Here is a 27,917-nt window from a genome sequence, read left to right on the forward strand (position 1 = left end):
CAGCACAGAGAGATAGAAAGATTTGAAAAATATGAAATTGAAGTTAAAAGACATAGAGCACAGAAGAAGTTTTAACAAATGTCTAATAAGAGTTCCAGGAAAGATAAAAGACAATGGTAGAAAGTCAATAACCAAAGTGATAATGTTTAGGAATGCTCGAGAATTAAAAATATGAATCCTAAATTCAAAGAGCAACATAAACCCCAAATAAGACATATAAAAATTAATTCATCGTGGCCGGCCTGGTGGTGCAGCAGTTAAGTTCACACATTCTGCTTCTTGGTGGTCCAGGGTTCGCCAGTTCGGATCCCAGATGCTGACATGGCACCACTTGGCAAAAGCCATGCTGTGGCAAGTGTCCCACATATAAAGTAGAGGAAGATGGGCACAGATGTTAGCTCAGGGTCAGTCTTCCTCAGCAAAAAGAGGAGGATTGGCAGTAGTTAGCTCAGGGCTAATCTTCCTCAAAAAAAAAAAAAAAATATATATATATATTAAAAAAAATGAATTCACCCACACACACCAAAGCATATCATATTGAAACTGAAGAAGATCAGAATCAAAGAGAAAGCTTTAAAATTGGGGGGAGGGGACCAGCCCCATGGCCTAGTAGTTAAGTTCAGCATGCTCCACTTTGGCAGCCCAGGTTCAATTCCTGGACATGGACCTACACCCCTCATTGGCAGCCATGCTGTGGTGGCAACCCACATACAAAAAATAGAGAAAGACTGGCACAGATGTTAGCTCAGGGCAAATCTTCCTCAAGCAAAAAAAGAGGAAGATTGGCAATAGATATTAGCTCATGGCAAATCTTTCCCCAGGGGAAAAAAATTTTGGAGGGAGGGGTAATGAATTACCCAGAAAAGAATAAAACTAAAAACAGATTTTTTCAAGAATAAAAATAGAGACTAGACGCCATAGGAGTAAAATCCATTAAGTGCTAATGAAAAATAACCTATAGTTTGCAATTCTATTACCAGGTAAACTATTGTTCAGAAATAAAGTCAAAAAAAATTTTCAGGGTCTGCCCTGTGGTGTAGTGACTAAGTCTGGTGCACTTGAGCAGCCCAGGTTCGTGGGTTTGGATACCAGGAACAGACCTACACCACTCATCAGCCATGCTGTAGTGGTGACCCACACATAAAGTGGCAGAAGATTGACACAGATGTTAGCTCAGGGCTAACCTTCTTCAGCAAAAAAAGAAAAAAAAAAATTCAGGTGAAGACAAAGAGTTTGTCAATCACATTGCTCACTATAAAAACTACTGAAGAAACTCTTTCTGAGAGAAGGAAAGTGAACCCAGAAGAAAAAAAGCTGGTAAACATATAGTTTATTCTGAACATGTATCAACTGTATAAAACCATATTAAGGACTAATTTTAGAGGTAAATGGAAGGGGGAGCGATAAGGGCTAAAACTTCCTAAGCATTACTTTGTATTCTCTGGAGGAGAAAAGGGATGTTGAGCAAATTTATATGTTAACTGAAAAAGGTATGTTAGAAAAATTTATGGATAACCAATAATAGAACAGGAAAAAAATCTAGAACTTAATGTAGGACTTCTAAACCAATGTAGAGAAAACAGGGAATAAAGAAAATTCAACCAATTAATAAAAGGTAGGAAAGCAGAGAAATGAAGCAAAGACAAAGGAGGGCAAGCAAAAATCACAAATAAGATGACAGAACTATTTCCAAATACATCAAATCATAGTAAACGTAAACAGGCTAACCTTACCAGTTGAAAGACTGTGATTCTCAAATTGGATTTTTAAAAATTAAAAAAAAATTGCAGTCAAATGCTACCTATAAGAGATATACCTAGACGTATTGTCACACAAAAGTTGAACGTATTCAGATGGAATAAGATATATCAGTCAAAACCAAATCAGAATATAGTTGGTATTCATTACAGGCTGAATGGCATAATAGCTGAAGATCACAGACTCTGAAGCCAAATGTCCCAGTTTAAATTGAAGCTCTTCCACTTACTAGCTGTGTGACTTAACGAAGTTATGTCTCTCTCCGTCTCATTTCCTCAGCTGTAAAATGGAGGTGATAATAGTATTTACCTCATATGATTGACTTATATGTATTAATGCCTGACAAACAGTAAGTAATTTGGCAGTATGGATAAAGCTCAAGATAAACAAATGCTATTGCCCTCCCGATCCACCTCTAGTTGTACACCACAGATAAACATTTACATGAGTTCACAAGGAGGCAAACTGTGTTTTAAGACACTTTTTAGTAGTAAAAGACACCAGTAGGAAAAGAGATAAACTTGGGTTCATTCATATAGTTGACATTACACAGCAGCTAATCTGAAGGAATTATTTACAATAAATTTAAACATAAACTTCAAAAACATAAAAAAACATGGAAAAAGAAAGTTGGAAATAGATGTATCATATCATTGATGTAATTGGAAAAAAAATAGATTGTTTAGGGATGTATATATAAAAAGGAAAGTACAAAAACATACATGGAAATCACATACATCAGGTTTGGGATAGTGATTTCCTTTGGTGAGATAGAGGGGAAGGAAAAATGTGGTGAAAGGCTGAAAATTAAGGCCCAATATTATGTACTGCCTTCGCATCTGGTGAAATGTGGGGGGCCTTGAATGACCTAACCACAAGTTCCTTTCCCCTCTCTGCTCCCAAAGGTAAGATCTCCTAGCCAAATAAGCTTCATGATCAAGAGGACCAGCCACGGTTCCTACTTATCCCTGAGTATCAGGTTCTGGTAGCCTGCCAGCCCAGAGAATTATTCAAACAAACCAATCACAGCTTTCCATGGGAACCAGGGGTCACCTCACTATCTTGTTACTACAAAGCTTGCCTCTCACAGACCCTGTTTGTTCACTCTGTTCCTGAGTGCAACAGAATGTATGTGTAGTGTGCTGCATCCTCCTCCTCTGGGCTGGGAGCATATGTGATTAATAAACGGCTGTTAGAGAGAGGCGGAGCAGAATGGTGGGGTGAGCTGACCCGGGACTCTCTCCCCTCCAAAATACAACCAAAGAAACGGAAAAACTGAATTTCAACCAATAACCCCTAATGCTGAGACTGTCAGAGACCCACAGAGCAAGACAACAGAGGACAGAGAGGCTGCAGCTGGCCTCAGAGGAGCTGGAACGGGTAAGAGAGAACTTCGCTTCCTCCCCTAGAGACTGGGATCGCTGCTGCGAGTGAGGGAAGGAGCGGGGGAGGGGCCATGCGACCGGGGGATCGTCCAGGACTCCCTCCACCGGTGCAGTGGAAACCCGCTGACAGGAGAAAGCTTCCGTGTGTGGGGACCCCATCAAGCCAGGCCCTTGGGAGACCAGAGAATGAGAGCTGATCGGAATCCAGATCGGCACACAAGAGACAGTGCACCTTCTCCCCCAACCCACGCTAGGTACCACCATCTTGGCTGAATGTGGAGAGCTCAGAACGTGTGGCTCTCGACCCCCATCTAGTGGCAACAGGCTGTAACTGCAACCAAATACTACCATCATGTGCAAAAACCACTCCTCTACCATTCAGCAATTTATAAAAGCTCCAGACCAGAAGGAAAACAATAAAAACACAGAATTAAGTCCTGAGGACTTGGAAATAGGTAAACTAAGTGAAAATGAGTTCAGAGTAGCTATCATCAAAAAACTCAATGAGGTAGAGGGAAAGGTAGAGAAACAAGTCAACGAGTTCTGGAGTTACTTCACAAGAGAGATTGAAACTATAAAGAAGAATCACACAGAAGTACTAGAGATGAAAAATACAATGGACCAGATAAAACAAAATACAGATTCCCTGAATGCCCGGGTAGACACCATAGAAGAGGAAATTAGTATAAACGAAGATAGACAGGCTGAATAGCTCCAGACAGAGGAAGAAAGAGAACTAAGGATTAAAAAGAATGAGGAAAATATCAGAGAAATAGCAGATTCAATGAGGAGATCGAATTTAAGAATTATCAGAATACCAGAGGGTGTGGAAAAGGAAAATGGAGCAGAAAGTGTGCTCAATGAAATTATAGAAGAGAACTTCCCAAATCTAGGGATTGAGGGAGAAATGTGTGTGGAGGAAGCTTTCAGATCTCCTAGATTTTTCCATGTAAAAAGACCTACTGCAAGGCACATAGTAGTAAAAATGGCAAAAATCAAACACAAAAAAAGAATACTCAGGGCAGCAAGACAGAAGAAAATAACCTATGAAGGAACTCCTATCAGACTTTCAGCGGATTTCTCTGCAGAAGCCCTACAAGCTAGGAGAGAATGGAGTGACATATTCAAAACTTTAAAAGATAAAAATCTTCAGCTAAGAATACTCTATCCAGCAAAAATATCCTTCAGATATGAAGGAGAAATTAAATCTTTTCCAGACAAACAAAAGTTAAGGGAATTTGTAACCAAAAGTCCTCTACTACAAGAAATCCTTAAGAAGGCTCTCCTACCTGAAAAAAGAAAAAAAGGGAGAAAGGGGTCACAAACCACAGAGTAGGGAGACAGATAGATAGAACCAGAATAGGATAGCAAATATTCAACTATAGCATTAGGATAAAGGTAAGGAAACCACCAAATCAAAGACCATTTTATCACTCTAACTAGAAACTCATAACACGAGTTGGAATAAGAGATGAAAATAATAATTTAGGAGGGGAAGAGCAAAGGGACTAAATCAGTCTAGGCCAAGTAAGTAAGAGACCACCAGAGAATACACTATATTATACACGAGATTCTAAATACAAACTTCAGGGTAGCCACTAAACTAAAAAACAGAACAGAGCCACAAAACATAAATAAGGAGAAATCTAAGAAACCTAGCATAAGAAATTGCAGAAGTCAATGGGTAGGCTAAAACACACAGGACGAGAAACAAAGGTAACGCAGGAAAACCAGATAACGAGCGACAGAATGACAGCATTAAGCCCACATACATCAATAATCACCCTCAATGTAAATGGATTGAACTCTCCAATAAAAAGACACAGAGTGGCTAAATGGATTAAAGAACAAGATCCAACAATTTGTTGCCTCCAGGAAACACACCTCAGGCCCAAGGACAAACACAGTCTCTGAGTGAAGGGATGGAAGACAATACTTCAAGCTAATAGCAAGCAAAGGAAAGCAGGTGTTGCAATACTTATATCAGACAAAACGGATTTCAAAATAAGGCAGGCAAAGAGAGACACAGAGGGCCAATGTATAATGATCAAAGGGACATTTCATCAAGAAGAAATAACGCTTATAAATATCTATGCACCCAACATAGGAGCAGCAAAGTTCATAAAGCAACTATTAACAGACCTAAAGGAAGATGTTAAAAGCAACACAATAATAGTAGGGGACCTCAACACCCCACTCACATCAATGGACAGATCATCCAGACAGAAAATCAACAAGGAAATAGTGGAGTTAAACAAAAAACTAAAACAATTGGACTTAATAGATATATACAGAACACTTCATCCAAAAACAGCAGAATACACATTCTTCTCAAGTGCGCACAGCACATTCTCAAGGATAGACCATATGTTGGGAAACAAGGCAAGCCTCTACAAATTTTAAAAAATTGAAATAATAACAAGCATTTTCTTTGATCATAATGCTATAAGGCTAGAAATTAATTACAAGAAAAAAGCTGAGAAAGGCACAAAGATGTGGAGACTAAACAACACACTACTGAACAAGCAATGGATCATTGAAGAAATTAAAGAAGAAATAAAAAAATACCTGCAGACAAATGAAAATAACATGCCATACCAACTCATATGGGATACAGCAAAAGCTGTATTAAGAGGAAAATTCATCACAATACAGACACATCTTAACAAACAAGAAAAATCCCAAATAAGCAATCTTAAACTACACCTAACTGAATTAGAGAAAGAAGAACAAACAAAACCCAAAGTCAGCAGAAGGAGAGAAATAACAAAAATCAGAGCAGAAATAAATGCTGTTGAAACAAAAAAGGTGGCAGAAAGGATCAATGAAACAAAGAGCTGGTTCTTTGAGAAGATAAATAAAATTGACAAACCCCTAGCCAGACTTACAAAGAAAAAAAGGGAAAAAGCTCAAATAAACAAAATCAGAAATGAAAGAGGAGAAATAACAACAGACTCTGCAGAAGTACAACGGATTATAACAGACTACTACGAAAAATTATATGCCAACAAAATGGATAACCCAGAGGAAATGGATAAATTATTGGACTCCTACAATCTCCCAAAGCTCACTCAAGAAGAAGCAGACAATCTGAACAGACCAATCACAAGGAAACAGATTGAAACAGCAATCAAAAATATCCCAAAGAATAAAACCCCAGGTCCTGATGGCTTTCCTGGGGAATTCTACCAAACTTTCAGAGAGGACTTAATACCTATCCTTTTCAAGCTATTCCAAAAAATTAGGGAGGATGGAACACTTCCTAACACATTCTATGGGGCCAACATCATGCTGATACCAAAGCCTGACAAGGACTCCATGAAAAAAGAGAACTACAGGCCAATATCGCTGATGAACATAGATGCAAAAATTCTAAACAAAATTTTGGCCACCAGAATTCAGCAATTCATCAAAAGGATCATACATCATGATTAAGTGGGATTCATACCAGGGACACAGGGATGGTCCAACATCCACAAATCAATCAACGTGATACACCACATCAACAAACTGAGGAATAAAAACCACATGATCATCTCAATAGATGCAGAGAAAGCATTTGACAAGATCAAGCAGCCATTTATGATAAAAACTCTGAACAAAATGGGCATAGAAGGGAACTACCTCAACATAATAAAGGCTATATATGACAAACCCACAGCCAACATCATACTCAATGGGCAAAAACGGAGCACCATCCCCCTGAAAACAGGAATGAGACAAGGATGCCCTCTATCACCAGTCTTATTTAACATAGTACTGGAGGTCCTGGCAAGAGCAATCAGGCAAGAAAAAGGAATCCAAATAGGGAGGGAAGAAGTGAAACTCTTGCTGTTTGCAGATGACATGATCTTATATATAGAAAACCCCAAAGAATCCATTGGAAAACTCTTAGAAGTAATCAACAACTACAGCAACGTTGCAGGGTATAAAATCAATTTGCATAAATCAGTAGCATTTCTATATTCTAATAACGAGCTAACAGAAAAAGAACTCAAGAACACAATACCATTCACAATCGCAACAAAAAGAATAAAATACCTCGGGGTAAATTTAACTAAGGAAGTGAAGGACCTATATAATGAAAATTACAAGGCCTTTCTGAGAGAATTGGATGACGACATAAGGAGATGGAAAGAGATTCCATGTACATGGATTGGAAGAAGAAACATAGTTAAAATGTCCATTCTACCTAAAGCAATCTACAGATTCAATGCTATCCCAATCAGAATCCCAATGACATTCTTTACAGAATTAGAACAAAGAATCCTAAAATTCACATGGGGCAACAAAAGACCCCGAATTGCTAAAGTAATCCTCAGAAAAAAGAACAACACAGGAGGCATCACAATCCCTGACTTCAGAACATACTACAAAGCTACAGTAATCAAAACAGCATGGTGCTGGTACAGAACAGGTGCACAGATCAATGAAACAGAATTGAAAGCCCAGAAATAAAACCACACATCTATGGACAGCTAATCTTCAACAAAGGAGCTAAGAACATCCTATGAAGAAAGGAAAGCCTCTTCAAATAAATGGCGTTGGGAAAACCGACAGCCACATGCAAAAGAATGAAAGTAGACTATCATCCTTTGCCATACACGAAAATTAACTCAAAATGGATTAAAGACTTGAAGGTAAGATGTAAAACCATAAAACTCCTGGAAGAAAATATAGGAAGTACACCTGTGACATTGGTCTTAGAACGATCTTTTCAAATACCATGTCTACTCGGGCAAGAGAAATAAAAGAAAAAAGAAACAAATGGGACTTCATCAGACTAAGAGCTTCTGCAAGGCAAAGGAAACCAGGAACAAAACAAAAAGACAACCCACCAACTGGGAGAAAATATTTGCAAATCATATATCCGACAAGAAGCTGATCTCCAAAATATACAAAGAACTCACACAACTCAGAAAAACCCCAAACAACCCAATCAAAAAATGGACAGAGGATATGAACAAAGATTTTTCCAAAGAAGATATACAAGGGGCCAAAAGGCACATGAAAAGATTTTTAACATCACTAATCATCAGGGAAATGCAAATCAAAACTACAATGAGATATCGCCTTACATCAGTTAGAATGGCTATAATCACCAAGACAAAAAACAACAAATGTTGGAGAGGATGTAGAGAAAACCTTCATACACTGCTGGTGGGAATGCAAACTGGTACAGCCACTATGGAGAATTGCAGCATCATTCATAGTAGCCAAGACGTGGAAGCAACCCAAGTGCCCGAAGACTGATGAATGTATAAAGATGTGGTATGTATATACACAAGGGAATACTACTCAGCCATAAAAAAGACAAAATGGTCCCATTTGCAACAACATGGATGGAACTTGAGGGTATTATGTTAAGTGAGATAAGCCATACAGAGAAAGACAAACACCGTATGATTTCACTCATATGTGGAGGATAAACGAACACATGAACAAAGAGATCAGACTAGTGGTTATCAGAGGAAAAGGGGGTTGGGAGTGGGCATAAGGGGTAAAGGGGCACATATATACAATGACTGACAAATAATAATGTACAACTGAAATTTCAGAATGTTATAAACTATTATGACATCAATTTTAAAAAGTGCTACAAATACATACTCTTCAATGTTGCTTACAATAAGAAAAAATCAGCAATAATTTTTGTATCCAACAATTGGTTATATAAAATTGTAGTACACCAATATGATGAAGTACCACGCAGCCATGAATAAATCATGTTGCAGAAATATTTTTACTGACGTGTTTAATTTTTAATGATGTATTCTTAAGTGGAAAAGCATGTTACTAAATGGTATATTGTAACATGATATAAAATTGTCTATATACATACATCCTCTACGTACCAAAATGTTAACAATAATTGTCCCTGGTGTTAATTTCTTCATTTTCTTTCAGGTTTGGTTTGCTTACATGTTCTGAATATTTCATTTTTCTAATAAAAAATAAAAAGGAAAGGATTTATAGGCAAATCCCAGCAATGAAAACTTGAGGAAGTAAATTATCATCTCTGATCTTTGGTTTTCTCATCTTAGAAAAGCAAGAGATCAATTCCTCCTCCTGGGATTCCTAACAGGGTCAAATGAGACATTCATTTACTCACTCAAAAAGTATTTTTCGTTTTTGTAACTGGCACGTGTCAGGCAGTTTTAGCTAGTGGAAATACAGCAGGATATAAAGAAGACAAAAAAAACCCTGCCCTCATGAGCTTATATTCTAGCTGGGGAGACAGGTAATAAACAAAATAAACAAGTAGAATGTACTGTATATTAGATGGTGGAATGCGCTATGGAGCAAAACAGAGGAGAAGGGGAGGCGGGTAGGGGCTGCAATTTTAAATGAGACGGCCAGAGAAGTCCTCAGGGGAAAGATTTCATTTGAATGAAGTCCTCAAATAGGTAATAGAGCAAACCATGTGCCTACCTTCCTTCCCTGAAGAGGAAGGCAAGCTTCCCAGGCACAGGCAACAGCAAGTGCAAAGGCCCTGAGGTAGAAGCATGACTAGCATGTTTAGTTGGCCATGAAGGCACTTTATAAAATATGGTATGCAAAGAACTATTGTTTATTAGTCTATTATCTATGATATAATATTTTGCTCCAAAATGTCCCCCAAAATAGCTTCCTAATGCTCAGGCATTGCTCATGTTTCATTTTAGAGTGAAATAAGAAGTAGGAGCTCCCTTAACCTAACCCTCTTTCCACCTAAAATCTTCCCTAGGTCAGCCTCCCTCCTGACCTTTGACCTACCAGGAAGAGGTGAGGCCCTGGACCAGGTGATGGCAGCCAGAATGGAGAGGTACAGATAGATACCATTTTTTTGGCAAGGGAAGTCAAAATGTTGCTTAACAGCATAAGAATCCTCTGGCTCATTTTTCATTTAGGAAAGTTTTTCTGATTCTCCTTGCATATATTCTCAGAGGTATGCCATTTTTCTACCTTGTCTTAAATTGTTTTAACAGTTTGCTTTCATTTCAGTGATAAATCTAAATGCGTATTGTAGATGCTGTGTGTGGCCACCTTATAACTATGTATGGCTATGTGGTTTCAGTGTCCACACGTGCTTTGGGGACAATGTTGAACTTCTACTGTGTGTTTCCCAAACTGGGGTCCACGGAATCTTTGGGCTGCATAAGTTCAGTTTAGAGAGAGTAGAGTTTTAGGATTTAAGAAACACTGACCAGTGTGAGGATCTCATCAGATTCTCCAGACCGCCCACTGCCCCAGAAGAAGTCAGGCAAAGTTATGCTTCTGGTTCTGCAGAGTTCTCTTGCCCTCCCACCCTTAGGTGTCAACTACTGGTCATCTCAGAGGTTGTGCTGGATTAGTTTCTTATGGCTGCTGTACCAAACAGAGCAGTTTAAACAACACAGATGCAGCATCTTAGAGTTCTAGAGGTCAGAAGTCCAAAATGGGTTTAAAATCAAGTGGTCAGCAGGGCTGCATTCCTTCCGGGGGGCTCTAGGGCAGGATTGTTTCCTTGCATTTTCAAGCTACTGAAGGCTGCCCGCTTTCCCTTACTCAGAACCCTTCTTCCATCTTTAAAGACAGCAATTACATCATTCCAACCTCTACTCCAGGGGTCACATCTCCCTCTCTAACTCTTCCACCTCTTCTTCCCCATTTATAGACTCTGGTGATTCCACTGGGCCCACCCAGAGAATCCAGCACAATCCCCCCATCTCAAGATTCTTAATCACATCTGCAAAGTTTCTTCTACCATGTAAGGTTCTGGGGATTAGGACAAGCAGACCTTTGGGGGCCATTATTCCACCTATAGAGGGGCCTTTACCAGAGGGTCTGAAGCTCTGACCACTAACGCACACAGAGAAGGAAGGAAAGCTCATCCTCTCCACTTTCTCATATTTAAGGTAGATATACTTGGAAGGTCTGCAGTCCTTCTCAGAAGACAGATGCTCTGCTCTAGTTGATAAATAAGATCTAGTTTGCCCAACCTAGAAGTTAGAACCCTCTACTGACTGGCAGCCAAGGAGAATGATAACTGGTGATGTTAATAAAGACTCTCCTGTACTATAAGCCTCAAATACATCCTAAAATCCTGGAAACAGGTGAAGCCACACTGTCATGTCCCTTTCCCCAATCTCGAAGCTCACAGCAATGCTGACCCATACCTGCAGCGCATGATGGTCCTGAGACAGAAACAATCACAGTCTCCCAAGGCAGCCTCTTCCACATTCCCAAGACAGTGTGCTTCCACCAGCTAGTCCTAGCCCTGCCCTCAGGACACAGAGAAGTTGAAGCCCTTTGCAAAGGGCAGCTCATCCAGGGTTTAAGGATAGCTCTTAGATCCTAGTTCCTCCAACCACTCACTCCAGGACCCAGCTGCAGCTCCCTGCGTCCTTCCTATTGATGGGGACATGGTTGCAAGACCTGGTATCTAACTTGGAATGTCAGCTCAAACCTGAGCTCTTCCCCTTCTTCAGGCAACTCACAACAGCACTTGTAGATGTGGGTGACAAACCAGGGCTCAGGCCTCACGCCCAGCGATTCTGACTCTGCAGATCTGGGGCAAGGCCTGGGAATCTGCATTTATAGAGATCCCCAAGAGGCTTTGGTATGGTTGATGTACTGACAGTTACTTAGTAATTCTGGACTAGATACACCTTGGTGCCAATGATTCATGGTTCTTCTTTAAATAATTTCCAATTGGCTCACGAAGCATGATGCATCTAGAGTTAAGGCTCCTAATATGGAAGTACGAAAAGAACAGAAGTCTCTTCACTCATTCTGGATGCCATCTTTCACCAAGGATATTTTCAGTGGCCACGCCATACTGTTGACACAGACCAAGGTTATGAGGAACTGAATCATTAAATTTTTTTCCTTCATGCGGCAGCTACAGAGTCAGGCCTCCCCGGTCCCTGCAGAGTGCCTTCTGAATCAGCCAGTGCATTGTTCATTCCCTCCTTCACTGACTGCCCAACCTGTGCCAGACACTGTGATAACCACCAGGACAAAAAGATGAATGACACCATACCATTCTTCCAGGGGCTCACAGTTCAGTGGGAGAGGCAGATCAGCAAACCACCTGCAGTCAGTGCTCTGATGGCAATGGGGCCAAAGAGGAAGAGCCCACAGCCAACTACCCACATGCACTCACTACCCACCCCTACCCCACAGCCATTTATTAACTACCCCCACTCACACCCACTCACTACCCACTCCCTCCCCACCCCACTCACTATCCACCTCACCCCCATTCCAACCCATCATGACTCCACTCATACTTACTTCCCCCACTCCAACTCACTATCTACCCTACTCCCACTCTTACCCACCTCCACCCACACCCACTAACTATCTACCCCCACCCCCACTCACTCACTACCCACCCCCACTCCCATCCACTCACTACACACACCCACTCACTGCCTACTCCACATCTTTCACCCACATTGACAAATGACCCATTTTCTTCAACTTCAATTCTGTAGACAGGCTCCCATTCCTTGTTTCTCTTGGTTGGCCTTCTCACAATCCTTGTCAATCCCCTAGGCTTCCGTGATGTTCTAAAGCCCTTTGTGCTCACAGGACTCCCATCAATCCTTATTGGTCTGTTGACCTTTTTTGTTTTCTCAGCTGTTTATTCAAGTCTCCTCAAGTAACCATAAAACTTGTGTGTTTAGTATCCTTCATAAAACTTTTCTTTCCCAATATCTAAGTGTTATCACAGAGGCTGAAATGTGGTCATCACTGCATATCAGCCATTGGAGGTCAAAACTGCTCACCAGAACACAAAGGGAATGGCAAGAAGACAGGGCACAGCCAATGGAAGGTACACTGACAAAGACACTCAAGGCAGAGATGACAGCAGAGGGCTCATTGGCTGAGAGCTTTTGCAATATGCTATTCTTGAAGGCTAAGCCAGCAGAAAAGGATGTCATGAAAGCTCTCATTGGCTGAGGGCATAGAATCGCTCAGAGCACCATAAAAATCATATAGTAATCATATTCAACAAATCACGCGCTAAGAATGGCATTAAATGAGGTACATGCATATGCATGTAGCCCATTCAGCAGGTGGTTCTCTAACTTGGATAAACAGGGATACGTCAGCATGTCATAGCCATACGACACTGGCCATTCAGCTCATTCCACTAACTCCTCTAGCTGTAATTCCGAACAACTTCTTTTTGTTATGTGCCTTCTAACGGTCATTTCTCCCTGATCAGTGAACACATTTATCATCTTAACTTTTTTTCCCATTAAACTATTAAACCAGCATTTTATGGCATAGACACAAGGCTTTTGGTTATCATGGGTCCTTCTCTAAAAAACTGACCTGGGTATATTACCAAAGGAGCTCTTCAACCAGGAAAAAACGACCACCACGTGCCTCACTGTGCCACACTCAAGTCCTGGTCCCCATGAAGCCCTGTCTCAGCAACCGCTGGCCTTCCTGGTTAACACTGCTATCCCGATGTGCTCTGATCCAAAGCCAGCATGATCCTCAGCTCTTTACATATTATATCTGTCAGGAGAGGCTGGGTTATGCTGTAGCAACAAACAGTCCCCAGATTCCAGTGGCTTAAAACACCAATAGTTTATTTTCCTATCCACAACACATGTCAGTGTGAGTCAACTAGGGGCTCTGCTTCACTGCATCTTCAATCCAGGACCCAGGCTGAGGGAGCAGCCAGCTTCTGGAACTTTCACTGTCACTGGAGCAGAGGAAAAGGAAAAACCTGGTGAGGCACCTGCTAACTCTTGAAGCTCCCATGCACATTTCTCTAGCCAAGCAAGGCACCTGGCCACACCTAATTTCAAGTGAGCAAGGAAATGCAATTCTACACATGCTCAGAAGGAGAGAGAATCAGAATCTTTACAAACAGAATTAATAACCACCACACATATATTGCTTATTACCTCTTGGAGCAATCAGTTCTTAGTCAACAACTTTAACTAGTTTAAAGGTTTTCTTACAATGAGCCAAAATCTGCCTGTGCCAGGCCGTGCTCTAGGCACTGCAGATATAGCAACAAATAAATCCAAGTCCCTGCCCTGCTAAGACTACACCATAGTGGATCAATCCATCAGACTTTGCTCAGTCACAATACCTTTCCTCCCCCATCATTCCTCATTCATTCGGCAAGCATTTCCTAAGCACAGACTTACGTGCCAGGCACTGTGCTAGCTCAGAAGATTCAAGGCTAGAAGGCAACGGTCCTCCTGGTGCTCAGGTTGCAGGGATTTAGCTAGCCTTCAAGAAGGAGCAGATGCAAGTGAAAGGTACATGACACATTCACAACACAAAACTAGGTAATCACATGTTTCATTTCAAACACTCAAAGAGAGCATATGTCATATTCTAGAGAGAAGCCTTCCAGTGATTCTCAAACTGTGTTCTGGGGAGCTGTTAGGGGTTCCAAAAAGGTACTGCAGAAATCATACTGAAGGGCCGGCCCCATGGCAGAGCGATTAAGTTCATGTGTTCTGCTTCGGCAGCCCAGGGTTCACCAGTTCGGATCCTGGGCATGGACCTAGCACCACTCCTCAGGCCATGCTGTGGCGGTGTCCCACATGGAAGAAGTAGTATGACTTACAACTAGGATGTACAGCTATGTACTGGGGCTTTGGGGAAAGAAAACAAAAAAGAGGAAGATTGGTAACAGATGTTAGCTCGGGGCCAATCTTCCTCACCTAAAAAAAAAAGCCTTTAAAAAAAAAGAAACCTCCTCACTATTTAATCTGTTTCGTATACTTAACTTTCATATGAGATTTAATTTAAAGAGACAGAGAGGAAGGAAAAAAATTATGATCTGGTCTGATGCTCTCTCATTTTATATATTCGAAAATAAACATCCAGAAAAGTTCAGTAACTTACCAAGGTCACATAATGAATTAGAAACACACCTGAGCCTGGCCACCAACCCTCTCTGCCTGTCTCTAAACTCCATTGCCCTCTTTTCTTTCTTTTTATTTTTTCAATTGACACCGAGCCTGCAGGTAAGCTCCAAAAACTAAGATCCAAATGTCAGTGGGAAAAGCTAATCAGTGGGCTTCAGCAACATATTCACAGAGGAGTCTAGACCCTTTTCCCAGCTAGTTTGAGAATACACGTCACCACTTGGCTGGAGCAGAGAGCAGGGCCTTCCCCTTCCTTCAGCTGGGCATCAACTCCCCGCCCAGCAGGGACAAAGCCATAGCTGCAGCACTCGTTTCTGCTTTACATTTGTCAAGATTCGAGAAAGGGCTTATTTTGGGAAGCGTAAGTGAGAAAACCCCCAAACCAGTTCCATGTGCTGTGGATAGAGACAGGACAGACATCTCAACCTTACAGAAGCATGGATGTTTCAGAGGAAGTATCAGAGAGGTAATAAACACAAAGCCTTTTAGAAGCTGGGAAGTCACAACAATTTTGCCTCTACTATTGGTCAGTAAAAAAAGACATTATATATGTAAAATTCAAAAAGAACACACCACCAACAAAGAAATCTTTGTCTGTCTTCCAAGTGTTAAGTGCTATACAACACTCTCTCACCAAACGCATCAGAAATGCAAAGAAACTGTCTGATCGATTCTTTCCCCAACAACTGATAATTATTTTCACGTAGTCCCAGAGCCATACAAATCTTTCGGATACACACAATAAAAATCAGACTTTACCAGCCAGACATTTAAGGTTTTCCCTCTAGGCTCCAGTAACCTGAGGAAATCACTAAATTCGCTCTTTCTGCAGACTCCCCTCCCTCCCCTGGTTCATCTTCCTCTGATACACAAAAAGAAAGCCCATCAAAGTGGGTTGTGCAACTCTCCCGAGAGCACCAGGCACCCTACTCTCTCTAACTCCTTTCTCTTATTTGAACGTGCTCAAAATACTGCTGCCAGGTTGTCAATGAGCTGGTAGCCCAGAGCTCATTCCAAAAGCCACCCTGCAGCCACAGCCGTCTGTTGGCTTCCACCTGCAGGGCAGGCCCCACTGATGGTGGTGGTCACAGAAATGGGAAGGATGCACTGACCCTCTCCATCCCAGAGGGGTGGTGGTGGCAGCTCGTTTGTTGGAGGAAGGGGTGCATAACTGGCCCCATAAGCTACTGCCAGACTCCTCCTGGTAACTCTTCATGTCACGCATAAAATCACAGCAGAGCCCAGCAATGAAGCTCCCAGTCACAGCCATGTGGGCGGTAGCATGGACGCGGCCATCTCCCTCATTAAACCACCCCATTCACAAGAGAAATGGATTTGAAGCCTTTAAGATAGACCTCTATTGTTTGTAACAGAGACTCTGAATTTTTCCCCTCTCCATAGGTCTTCACCAAACGTGTAGACAACAGTTTAACACAGCTACAATCTCCCAGCAAAACAATGCTGATTGAGCGGTACTACAGCGGAGCTACTCAAACGCCGCCGGAAGCTCCCGGCACTCCCAGAGAGCAGACAAATGAGTACTCGGGCTGGATTTGGTAGCCCTGAGGAATACTTGGAATACTGGCTTTAGGAGGGACGGTGGAGCAGGTAGGGGATGCTGCATATGCATGAGTTACATAGCACGTAAGTGCACATGCTCCGCACCCCAGACCTGGCTTCTGTGTTTTCTGGCAGGTGAAGCTGAACTCCTCATCTCCTCAGGAAGAACGAAGATCCCATTGCACGCCAACATGACTGGAAATCTCAATTTAAGAACTGGCTGCACTGGTCGGCCCATATAGGGTTTGTCCAGCTTTCTGTCTTCCTTTGCGCCTCTGATGTGTCAGGCTTTTGCACACATATTTAACCCTCAAAATACCGTTTCAGAGAAGCGAATTTTCAGCCACGAAAACTTGTCTCCCAAACTGCATCGTCTTTTCCCGTTGTTTCTCTTCCCGAATCCCTGACCTCTCCACCAGCTTTGGTCAAGCCCAGCACCTCACACACACCTTTTCCATCACAGCCCAGAGCGCAGCGGCAAGCCCCTCCGCGCCCTGGCGGCCTGCAGCGCTCGGAAGCCGAGAGGAGGCGGGGAGGCGGGGAGGCGGGGAGGCGCGCCCGCAGCCTTGGACTTCACACCGCGCTCGCGTGTGCACCGAGCCGCGGGCACACGGCGAACACACCTCTCACTGGGACACACGCACACGTGCGCTCGCAGCCCCCACCCGCCCCGGGCCCACCGAAGTTACCTCCGAGGTTCCTCCGGCGGAGGGCCCACCGTCTCCTGCTTCTTTTCCCGCCGTGGTCCGCACTGCCTCCAATGCCGCGCCTCGCGAAGGCTGCAGAGCCCAGCCGTCCCCCCGTCCCGGGCAGCTCGGCTTCCGCGCCCGGGGCTGCACCCCGGGTCTGGGGCGGCTGCAGCTTCTGCCGCCCCGGGTCGGGGTCTGTCCTCACCTGCGGGGCGCCCAATGGGCTGCAGCACGCGCGGGGGCTGGCGCACGGCGGCTGAGGCGGGCGCTCGGGCTCCTCCCCGGCAGCGGGCAGCCAGTACAGACTCGCATGGCGCTTGGGCTCGCAGCGGCCCCAGGACGCGGCCTCAGCCCCCGGGCGGCCCCAGCCTCGGTCTTTGTGTCTCGGCCGGCGCCTCCACGTCACGGGCTTGGAGGCAGTGAGCAGCGCGGGCAGGGAAGCCGGCGGCAGAGAGCCGGGCTCGGCTTCTCCATCATCGCCCGCCCGCAGCGCGCAGGTAGGCAGAGCGCACGGGCAGTGACTGCGCGCACCCTGGGGGACAGAGTGGGCGGGCCCGGCGAGGCGCGCGGCGGACGCGCCAAGGGGGTGTCCGGCTGGAGGCTGCAGCGGAGGGGAGCAGGAGTGGGAGCGCCGCCAGAGCTATGAGAAGGCGACGTCGGCTCGGTTCTGGGTTGCGGCTGCCCGGCTCGGGGAGAGCGAGCGGAGGCTGCGCGCTGGAGGGAGACTGGCGGCCAGAGTCGCCAGCGGGGCTCGCGTCTTCCCACTCCCCTATGCTGAAGGTGACTGCGGCCCCCAGTGGCCGAGCAGAAGCGAACGGTTCTCGCCTCTCCTCTTCCCCGGGTGCACTCTGCTCACCCTTCCCGGGCCTCCCACTCCGCAGTCCTTTGCAAGGCCAGGGCAAAGTGGTCACTTCGCTCACTGATTTTCCCTCTTGGCTAGTCTTGGCTTAAGTGGTACCCAGGTTGGAGACTGAAGGTCACATGACCACCCCATCCCCCAAAACGCACAAATACACACACACACACACGCACGTATATTTACACACTCCTCGAGCCCAATGCAACTGAGGTAGGTTTCCAAAAGTAAAATTGGATACGTGGATCAGAACTGGAGGCCTTTCGTAAGTCAGCCTGTGCGCTGCAGTGGGGCTGCCTCTGGTGTAACCATCTATGTAGACCCTGTCCCCGCGGCTGCGAGGAAGCTCATATTAACAGCATTTTGGGTCCCCTCGTCAAGAAGAGCGCAAAAAGAGTCATGTTTCAGACCCTTGGGATCCCACTTCAAAAGGAAAGCAAAGCCCCCCACCGAGTCGCGAAACAGAATTGCCAAGGAGCGTACCTCTGTGAGGACAGAACTCTCTCCCTGGGCCGTGGTCGCTGGCTTTTCCCGGAGCGCAGCCAAGATGCCGGCTCTGGCGTTTGCTACCTGTGGTGTCAGCGCCGGCCCCTGGGAACGCAGGTCCCAGTCTCAGCCTGCCGCCATGCGCTGCCTGGATGTGGCTGGCAACAACTCTCTAAAAGTGAACCCGCTCATAAATGGATACTTGAAACACTGCCTGATCAGGGTGATAAGTGTTGACAACTTGGTTTTCCCAGAGCTCCCCTCTGCCCGAGTTTCTAAATTCATTTACCTTTAGTACCTTATCGTGAGGCGAGTTCAAATCTCTTCTATGGAGAGGGCAAAAGGATTCGACAGGGTAAGGTGGGAGTCAGGTTTGTTCGTTTCATTTTACCTTCCCCAGGGATTTGAGATTCCTAAACAGTACTGCCTCTGTCTTTTGTCCTAATATTGTTTGTGACAAAGAGAGGTGTAAGCCCAAGGAATAAAGGGTGTCGGTCGAGGAGTCTGGCCACAGCCAGAGCTCCAGAGACTCTCGGAGTCTGCCCTTTGAGGTCAGAGGATTTCTCCCCAAAATGAGAGGGGTCGACCTGTGTGAACCACTTACCATGGAAGCTGTGCACTATCTGCCTTTTCACTTGCTCTAAGTTTCCTTTCCTGTTCTTTCTCTTACTTCTTCATGAAATACCACCACAGAGACCAAGTTCTAGGAGGGAAAAACAGAGCTTCCTAAAGCTAAGAATGGGCAAAAATTGACTTTTTCTCCTTTAGTTCAGTTGAGGCAGGCTAGAGGTTTATTTAATTTCTTTTTTGAAAAACTACTTTGGAAACCAACATTTAAAATTTAAAACAGCATAAAATGAACATGCAGAGTGTAGATCTCTGACCCTAAAATCTGACTCTATTCTAGTCAGAATTTGGCTAGTGGTGTTTATAGTTCCAGGGGATTCAGTTGGATGCCCTTTCTCGTCCTGGAAGCCCCCCATTCAAGCCTTGGGAAGTATTCCTCTGGCTTTCTGTTTGGCTCCTTACCCCTCCCTAGGAAGGCACAGCTATGATAACACCTCAGCCAGCTCTCCCTCACTGGGCTGTCTGGGAAGAGGCTGGAATTCTGTGACTCCCTTTATGTTTCTGCACACCAAATGGACTTGTGTACCCACCCCATCTTGCCCACCTGGGCCAGAGTGAAGATCATTTCTCTGCATCATTCACTGTGCTAGAAGGATACCAAATATATTCACCATTTATCTATGAACCCAAAGCATAAAGGTTGGAAAAAAATAATGCAAGTTCATGGAATTGTACTCCTAGGATAAGTAAAGATTTAAAAAATTTTTTTTTAGTCTGGGAAACAGAAGGAGACAGAGGACCAGATGGGGACTGGGCACCAGACCACAAAGACAGGAGTGAACTCAGCACCCAGTAACCATCCAGCCTCCACTTTTCCTATGGTGTCCCCCACAGATCGACACATTTCACTTCATAGTATCATTGGTAAAGATGTGGAAATAAGGTAGAAGGGAAACAGCCCTGAATTTGGAATCTGAAGATCTGATTGCAGACATCTGTTAAACGATATAAACTCCCCATGTGAACATGGACAGATTACTTGACCTGTTTATATTTCTTTAACACTTGAACTTTTGGATTCTACTTAAATTTAACATTTGGGCGGAGAAATATGGTTGATTTCCAACATACAGAATCTGAGCTTGATTATGAAGCCCTAATAAATCTATGAGGATTCATGTGATCCAGTCTCAATAAAGTGTCCAATTAAATATAGTCCAGCAGCCAGAAGAAATTTATCGTTAGTCATAGCCTTTATTTGAGTTTCTCAGGGACTAACATCTTCCTCTCTCTATCTTCTATAGTTCCTTCTTACCTCAGCTATTTCAGAGCCTCTTTCTCTCCAATATCCCCCAAATGCTCTCTAAATACGTGGCACACATCTTTCTGTTTCTCTCCCTCCCTTCCCCCCTCTACTCTTCTTTATTACGTAGATTTACATACTTACTCTCCTCTCTCTAGAGGGGGGAAGGGGAAAATTGTGGTCAAAATCAGAATTCTTTTTAGTGATAGAGCTGGGGGTCGGCTGTGAGTGTTCACACATTAATACTTTTGGTCCATCTTAATTAGATCTCCTTTGGGCACATTTTAGATAAATTGAAGTGTTAGAAACAGGTACAGGATATAGTATCATTAGACAAAGATTTTTTTCTCCAGCTCCTACTGACTATATATGTAGGTAGACTTGAGACAACTTCTTAACCTCTTCTGAGCTCCAGTTTCATCATCTCTAGAAGTAGAATAGGAAGCTTCATAGGGTTGTTTGGAAGACTGAATAAATGCAAAAAGTGAGTCTCATAATAGTCACTCAGCAAATATTGTTGGCTCTTAAGATGGCAGGAGAAGAAAAGAAAGAGAGAGAGGGGAGATAGGCGGGGAGGAGGGAGGGAGAGAGAGGGAGGACTTACGTCTTGGGCATCCAGATAGAAGTTTGATTGTACCAATGAACAAGGAATTGAGGCACAGGAAAACTGTTCCTCCTCTAGGCTGAAAGGCTGAGCTGTGATCTCCTTTAGATCCGGAGAGGAGATGCTGCTTTCCTGGCTTGACAAATGGCAAGCAGCATAGTAAAAAAAATCGTTTCACTGGTATGGGTGCCCCATGACTGCTGCTCAGCAGCTCACTCTCTGATTCTCCCCTGAGCAGTCCAAGAATTCTGCCTCTTTCTAGTTCCTCTGTATTTCACCCCTGTCACCTGCCAGTATAACACTCAACAGGCCTCACCTGAGCCTGGGGCTTTCTGGATCCCATCCTGTTAAACCTCACTTGTCTTATATCATATCTAGGGACTTGAAAGGGTATATATTAAGCAGAAATGACTCTCAGAGATCATTTCAGACACTGGTTTTTAAACTGTGGGAGAACAGTAGTCGCTACCCTCTACTTTACCTCCCAAAGATAGCCTTTTGGATATCATATCTGTTCCCAGAGAAATTTCACCAGTGGCAGGAATTTCAGGTACAGTAACAGGCTTATGAGACACAAATGTGGGATGAGGTGATGTATAGAGCTGCTCCCCAACCCTAATTACTTGGCTGTGAGTTACTTGGATAGAGATTGGTGTCAGCAGATTGCCAATCAGGAAAATGAGGCCCAGAAGAAGCTGTCAACTTCTAAGCCATGCTGTGAATTAGGAACAGATCTGAAACTAGAACTGAGGTCTTGTGAATCCTAGCCCAATGTTCACAATGGGCAACTGCCCAAATTTCCTGAAAGGCTGCCAAGGAGTGGCACTCAGAGCACCCCCATGCTGCTTGGGAGCTTCCCTGAGTCAGACCAGAGACTAGGGGCCTCTGCAGACCAAGATGAGTCTAGGAGCACCCATGACCACCTCCAGAAGGCTGGGCCCCGGGCTGGACATACCCTGAGTCGAGTATGAACCTCTGGGTTCCACTCTTCTGCTTTGTAAGTGGCCTTTTCCAAGCAGAGGCTGCTGGGGTGGTATGTTTGGCAGGTACAGAGGATATTTGTTATTTTTTTGGCTGCCTAGATTCTGAATTCTCTTCTTATTTTGGAGCAAGTTGCCACTGTGAAACTTCAATATTCCCCTTCTCCCAAACCCTGGCAGATAGGGTGTGGTCATATAGCCCAAGTTTGGCCAACCTGATGTTCTTCCCTGATGCCATGAATCCAAAGCCATTGATGGTGCAAAAGAATCTGGTGACAGTTCAGAAATTGTTCCGCCACTAGTAGCAGTGGCAACTGGGATGCAATGGCTCGGGTCTCGTAATGGGAACAGCAGAGCCCTAAAAAGACCCTTCCTGTGGCAAGACCTTGGCTGTGATTCCAGCCCCACTGCACTCCCAATTTCCTGCAGTGTGTTTTCCAAACCTAATTCTCTGGCCTTCCCACTGATTAAGTCAGATCCTGAAGTCCTTCCAATAAATTCCTTTCCTGCCCACATAGACCAGAGTCAAGGTCTGATGTTGGCAATCCAGGGTCCTGACTGGCAATGAGCCTTTGTCCTTCCACTCTTGGAAATTCTCATGCCCTGGAAATCCCAGACAGGAAACCACATTGAGATCTAGCTCAGAGTGTCAGCCACACTGGAGCTGAACTCACCAGGCAACAAGCACTTCCTGTTGCAGGATTCAAGGCCATGTTGGACAACGCGTGAACTGCAGGTTGATGCATGGACCAAGGAGGCAGGCAGCTTGGCTTCCAGTCCCAGCTATCTCCTCTTTGGCTGTATCACTTGGGCAAGGCACTGCACTCTCTAGGCCTCTGTTTCCTCACCTGCTGAGTGACGAGTTTGCATCACAGCATCCCTAGAGATCTTTGTCACTCTGATATTCAGGGATTCTGGGATGCATGGAGGAGAGTCTCAAAACAACATCCTAGTTGCTAGCTTTCACCTCCCATTGAATTAGGCTTCAGGGATGAGCTGCCATGAAGAAGGGACAAGAAGAATAAGATAGTGGAGAGAAGTGGAAGAAGATAGTGGGAAGGGGAAAGGAGTTTTGTCCACAGTTTGAGTTCTTTAATTTCCTTGTGTGAAGTGGGAGAGGAGTGAGACGTGCTGTCCTGGAACAAGGGCGAGTGGGGAAATCAATAAGTTTCAGGCCTCAATAAGTTTGGGAGACACAGTCCATCCTAATTGCCTGTTGATTCGCGGCATCCAAATGGGATAACGCCCATACCCTTTGTTACAGAAAAACCACGATTCCTTTTTGAGACCATAATTACACAATGATGTTTATATAATCCATAAATGTTAGTGCTTGTGTTAGAAGATGAAAGTTGAGACATGAGCTCCCAAGAGAAGTATATTCCTTCCTTCTATTTCTTCTCAGTAGTGCCCAAGTATCCAACAGGATCCGAGTGACTTGGAAAGCAGAAGGATGAGTTTTTGTAGATTGTGACAACTGATATATCCCAAGCACTGAAACAGTGCTTGAAACACAGTAGGGACTCAGTAAATATTTGTCAAATGACTTAGGTGTTCTTGCAAACATTACTTAGCATGATCTCATCCATTTCTAAGTCTCCAGACCCCAGTGCAAGGCCTGGCACATGGTACGTGCTCAGCACACGTTTGTAGAATCATCTCTGTATTTCCATGGCGTTTATCTAGGCAGTGCCCAGCCCAAGCTTGACATTAACCTCACGATACCCTCATGGTGCCAGGGAGCATGGGTTTGGTTTATATGTTTGTTTTCCTATCATGACTTAACAGACGAGAGAACAACGCCACAGCGCTGTGAATAAAATGACTGCACCAAGGTTGTTCAGAGAATAGAAATTTTCTAATGCTGATCTAACATTTTCTCAACTAGACTGACCTTCAAAAAGAAATTGGATCTCAACTTGGCATACCTAAATAATATTGCCTGACCAAGGAGAGTTCAATGGAGAGAAACTTCATGGAGACAGATATTAAGAAAAATCCATTTACTCTGTGCCTGGATTGCTGGTGCTTCAGGTGCTATTTTGTGATCAGATAAAGGCTGGGCTCTCCATCTGAAAGACTGGTAACTAAGCCTCAATCTGAGATCCCATTATTTCCCTAAAGTTATCTGGATCCCTGAGATAAACAAAAATATTTTTAGGGTTGACACAAATAGGCATGCCTCCAGGTTTCTACTGAAATAACCATCTCCTTTATCGTGTCAGGGATGTGGGGTTACTGGACAACTTGAATCATCCAGAATTATCTACCAGTTACACAGGAGAAAGACAGCTTTGTTAGCACTGGATCCCAGGGAGGTATGCATCTATTTATTCTGTGAAAATGCCGAGTGCCACAATCTGCCAGGACCCCTATTAGCTGCACCTGAAGGCAGAGATGTCATCAAGAGCTAACAATTATTTAAAATTTATTACATACCAGGAATCTGTCCTGAGACTTGTCTTATTTAATCCTTACAAAAATCTCATAGGGCAGGTAATGCTATTATTCCCATTTTACAGATGGGAAATTGAGGTGCCGAGAGAGTCAGCTACTTCCCTAAGGTCACATAGCTAGGAAGAGCTGGAGCAGGAACTTGAGTCTAGGAAGTCTGGCTCCAGAACCTGTTTTGAATCTTTATACTATACTGAGATGAATGACACATGGTCCCAAAAGTCTCACTATCCACTGAGAAAGGCAGATGTCAAGAAAGTCCTTACAACTCAGGGTGCTCAGTGAGGAAGAATGACATGGAAACACCGAGGAGACAAGGCCATCCAGGAATCATGGGAATGTCACTGTGTTTATCATTAAATAAATTGCTTAGTTTATTGTTTTGAATAAGTAATACATACAACAGTACAAAATTTTACACTATTCAAAAGATACCAACCAGTTACCCTATCTAGAGACAACTACCTGCCAGTTTCTTACATGTCCCCCCAGAGATAGACTAAGAAAATACAAGTAGGTTAGCCTCATTTTTTATATTTTTATACAATGGCAACATTCTATACACATTATTTTACAAATTAATTTTTTCTCCATAATTTTTTTGAAGGTAACTCCATATCAGTATTTATAAGACTGACATTCTTTTTTTAAACTTTCTATTTTGAGATATATGTAGATTCGCATGTAGTTGCTTGATTCTTTTTATGGTTGCATAATATTCCATTGTACAGATTACCATAATTTATTTAATGAATCTCCATGAATGGATATGTAGATAATTTCCAAATTTTTGCTATTATAAACATTGATTCAATTAATATACTTGTACACATTATTTTACACATTTGAGAGTAAACTTCTATAGGATAAATCCTTAAAAGCAGAACTGATGAATCAGAGGATATATGCAATTTTAATTTATCAATATTAAAAATTTACCCTCTGTTGAGGTTATACCAATATATGCTCCCAACAGAACAGAAAGAGTTATCTGCATGATTTCAGTTTTCTAGACAATTTGGCATTTCCTTCATGCCCTGATTTATGGTCAGATTTTTTGAATTTCTGTTTGCCGAACACAGAGTTCAACACATATCAATTTATTTACCTTTTCAATATCTTCTTTAGATCTTCTAGAACTGTTTCTTTTTGCTCCCTTGCTCTCACAGGGACTGAAGTCAGCTTTCTTAGTAATAGCATGTTTTTGTCTATCTCCCCTTTCAATTCCCATAGTTTTTGGGTCATGAATGTCGAGCCCGTGTTATTTGGTGCACACACATCCAGTTTTACACCTTCACTGTGGGTTGCCTGGTGTGGTGTTATTCGACCTGGTTGGTAATTAAGATCGCAGCCTCTGCTTTCTTTTTGTTTCCATTTTCCCACAATACCTTTGTCCAGTCTTTAATTTCCAACTTTCAAAGTCATGTTGTTTTAGGAGTGTTTCTGAGCGTCTCCTGGAGAGTCAGTGTTTGGATTTTGCATGGCAATCCAACCTTTAACCAGTGAGTGTATGCTACTCAGATTGACAAGACTTAAGTTTTAGTTTTAATTCAGTTGTCATATTTTTTGTTATGCTTCCCATTCTTACATTTTCTTTTACTACGTGCCTGTATTTTCTTTGCCTTTGGGGAGAAGAGATTTCAATTATTTTTTTAAATTGTGGGTTTTTTTACTGACTACCTTTATAAATATAAATGTATGTAATGCACTTAATCCTCTGTTTCTTTGGACAGCAGTCATTAACTATCACCACATTACTGTGATTACAATCCTCCCTATGCACTCTCTGTCTCTACCAAATAGTAGGTTCTTATGTTGCTTACCTTTATGTTTCTGAATATATCTCCATCACTTGATTTATCAGCTTTAAGTTATATCATTTACCCTGTCTCCTATTCCCAAATCTTATTAGAAATATATGTATCATCAGGATTTATTACATTTGCATTTTTTTCTGTAACCATAATCCCTCTCTTTATTTTAGTCTTAATCCTACAGTTAAGCAAACTGATTACTTTTGCCAGTCTTTTTTGGTGATAGTGACTCTATTCACCTCTTGTTTAGCTGAACTTCTTTTTCTAGTAGTTTCCTTAAGAATGCTTCATGGAAACCACACACCCTGTATTTTTACGTATTAAAATATTTCCCTCTTGCTTTTAGACTTTAGCAGTAACTTAAAGCATTGCCTAGGAACTCCCAGACCTGTTTTCTCCGTTGGAGTGTCTCATTGGCATTGCTTTACTATCTATTAGAATGGCTATTTTCTTGAAGAAGTCAGAGCAGCTGGGTATTTTTTCTCTTCATAAATGATTTGATCTTTTTGCCTGGCTGCTCAAAGGATTCTTTCTTTTTCTGCACTTGTTCACTCCATCAATTTTAGTAGGCTGTATTTGTTGCTAATAATTCTACAAATTGGTCCGGAAATTCAATGTATACTCTCAGTCTATAAGTTCAAATCTTCTTTTATTTCTGGAAAGTTTTCATAATTTAGATCTTGAAATATTTTTTCTATACTGTTATTCTATTCTCTTCTTCAGTAACACTGATGTGAATTGTGTACATTGGATTTCCCTTGTCGCCTTCTTTTTCATTTGTTTTTTCTCTAATACTTTTCAACTTTGTCCTTTTCCATTCTTTTCTTTTCACTTCCTTCAGCCCTGCTTCTGAGTCCCTTCTGTCCGGTTAGCAGTTTATTCTCCTTCATTTGCCTCCAGTTTGGCCTCAGTCCTGTAATGGCCTTGTTTTCTCACACATGCCATTCCTGCATTCTACCAGCTGTGGTTTCATCTTCTTCTGTTGTCAGGCAACATTTCCCTCATGTTCTCAGATCTAAACGTTGAGCTTTAGTTATGTACAAGTGGTTGCTTCATTATGTTTTTTGGAACCATGACATATACTTGGCACAATTTGGGGGCAATATTTTTCTGGTGAGTGTTCTTCATTTCCTATTTGTTTCTTCTTCTCTATTCCTCTCTTTCTTATCCAAGTACAGTTTCTGTGCAGGTTCTTTGGTTGTTACTCATTTCTGAGTGAAATGTGTCTTTGAATATTTGAAGACTTTTACTGGGAAGGGATGTTTCAAGGTGATGCTTCCTGATTGTGAACAGGTGAGAATTAACACTTTGAGAAACGTTGTTCTCTGGCACTTTGGGGATGGAGTCCATAGCCTTGTTGGAGGTTAGCAGATCCCTTCCCGGTTCACACAGTTGTATGAGTTAAGATGCTGAGAGAGCAGGAGGTGGTTTTAGCTTTCACTCACCTCCTTCCCTTCGCAGAGATCAGCTCCTGCAGGGCTGCCCACTGTGAGTCCTGCCTCAACATAGGCTGCTTATGGCACATACCACGTGTCCTCATTCGCCCAAAATTCCACTGTTTCTCTCCATGTCAAACTGGGTTCAGGGA

The 27,917-nt window shown here is 43.1% G+C and overlaps 1 protein-coding gene across 1 annotated transcript in view; it reads right to left on the bottom strand.

The window, feature by feature from the left end:
* MINAR1 (membrane integral NOTCH2 associated receptor 1) overlaps nucleotides 1-17,375 on the bottom strand; it is a 48,413-nt gene extending 31,038 nt beyond the window's left edge. The window contains exon 1 of the mRNA XM_070504371.1: nucleotides 17,266-17,375. The gene's annotated coding sequence lies outside the window, so the exon portion shown is untranslated. The remainder of the gene's footprint in view (nucleotides 1-17,265) is intronic.
* Nucleotides 17,376-27,917: the final 10,542 nt, after the last annotated feature.

The sequence above is a fragment of the Equus asinus genome, chromosome 2, assembly GCF_041296235.1.
Source record: "Equus asinus isolate D_3611 breed Donkey chromosome 2, EquAss-T2T_v2, whole genome shotgun sequence".
NCBI classification, from domain to species: domain Eukaryota; kingdom Metazoa; phylum Chordata; class Mammalia; order Perissodactyla; family Equidae; genus Equus; species Equus asinus.